This window comes from Solanum stenotomum, chromosome 3 (assembly GCF_019186545.1).
Source record: "Solanum stenotomum isolate F172 chromosome 3, ASM1918654v1, whole genome shotgun sequence".
Classification (NCBI taxonomy): Eukaryota; Viridiplantae; Streptophyta; class Magnoliopsida; order Solanales; family Solanaceae; genus Solanum; species Solanum stenotomum.
In genome coordinates, this window is record NC_064284.1 from 43,087,093 (window position 1) to 43,089,300 (window position 2,208).

Below are 2,208 nucleotides of genomic sequence, written 5' to 3' on the forward strand. Positions count from 1 at the left end.
GTATCATCAGAGCGCATGTTGATGACCCTGAATACCTGTATCTAAATCATGAAAAGACGCAGCCTAAATGGCGTTAGTACATTGAATGCACGAGCATGCAAAGGGAACTTTAAAGCATAGACACAAGATTGAACTGATAAAGGGAAGAACATACTCACCTCATCTCAACTCAAGGATACTTAATTCATAAATAAGCAAATCAATTCAATATAAAAGTAACAATAAAGATGTTGTATAGAGAATGTTTTTAAAAATAGTAGATAATAAGTCAATGTATATAAAAAAAAAATACAATATTAAACTCTCTACTCTATTTGAGAGATTCTCTAACTGACAACCATCACTATAAGCTATGTGATGATACAACGTCTCATCCACGCTGCCAGAAGAGTGCTATACCTTGCCGGAGTCTAGCACACCCTCAACTAAGTGGATCTGCTAAGCTATGTTTAAAAAGCAATAATGAATCATCTAAAAAGTACGACCCTTTACCCATGTTGGCATACATGGTTTATGAGGACTTTGAGTTGTCTGAACTCGTCCCCATATCGGTGCTCAATACTACTCCCAATAATATAACTCATGCTCATATGTTTAAAAACATTTATTCATCCTCAAACTTTTAAATTATTACTCAAAAGGTTCTCTTAAAAGAGATTATGCTCAAAACTCCTCATGAACTCATTTAGAAATCAAGGTTTCCTCTCGTGTTAAATGTAAAAGTATATACTCTTAAGAATACTTAGTTCCCTTTTAAGCATTTTGAAATATGAAACTCGACTCTCCTCATCCGCATATGCAACTACTCAAGTCTTGAGAAATGTTTTATAATATTGTAAAACACTTCTCAAAAAGACTCAAAGGACTCCCTCGAACATTACTCTTAACTCAATCTTGAATTAGAAATGTGAATTCAAAAATTATGATTAGGATATATTGGATTTCTCAATGATTAGATGTAGTTTATATAGTAATAATTAGGAAGAGAGTGAAGATACGTTTTAAAATAACTCAGACGAAATGAAAGACGAAAGAAGAACAGGGGCAGGCGACCTTGGCGCATTCCTGGCTCAGGGCGCCAACACCTCAACTTCAGAGGGTAAATTCTGGGGCACAGCAGGCACCCCACGCTAGCCCCTCTGGTGCATCTGGGCTTATAGAATTATTGTCTATAAGTTAAAGATATTTTAAGCCCTTCCTAAGAATATTCTAACGAATTTTCTTCTCGACTTTTGGTCCTAATTTACCTAGAATCAATTGATTTCTTCCAAACTTCCTTAGATTCGTAAACCCAACATAAGTAAACTAAATTCTACTCAAGTTTCCTCAAGAACAATCCTCAAACTCATAACCCTCACCTCAAGAATTCATCAAACTCCAATAATTAAGATTTAAGAACTGAACTTCAAGAAAACTCATCAAGAACTCAAATAAAGGAAATCTTATGAACGAATTCCAATGGAAAACTTATGATTGGCGTGAGAGTGAACTAACCCATCACTATGAAAACTTACATACCTCGAAAGGATCAAATCCTTGGTGAAATGCCTCAAAGATCGTAAGAAATGTTGAACGAATGAAGCTTTTCTCCCTTTTCTCCTCTTGAACTTTGCCCTAACCTTCCAAACGGTTTTACACTTTAGCATGTGAAAAAAATGTGTGGGGCTAGTGGGGGTAAGGAAAACACCAAAATACCCCTCCTTAAAATGGATGAAATGTTTTAACTAGATAGGTTGTACTCAAATGAGCATATCTCCTTTATTCGAACTCGAAATTTATAAAACTTGGTGGCGTTGAAAAGAGGACTTAAATATCTTTCATTTGATATCTCATGGGCCACCTAACTCATCCTGTAGTTAAAGTTATGGTCTTTTGAAGTTGACCAAAAACTCACAATTGAAGACTAACTCGCTCAAGGGTGTGTTTGGTATGATGTTTTCCAATTTTCTCATGTTTGGTTGGGTTAAATGTTTTGGAAAATGTTTTCCAAATCAACTCATTTTCCTCAAATTTAAGGAAAACGACTTCCCTTCAAAACTTAAGGAAAACATTTTCCAAAACTCTATTCCAACTTCCAATTAAAAAAAAAATTGTTGAAAAAATCAATTTATTTTGTCCCTACCCTCAAACCAGCCCCCCAACCAACCCCCCCAAAAATAATAATTTAAAGCTTGTTTTTAAATTCAAATTTTTTACCCACCCTCACGC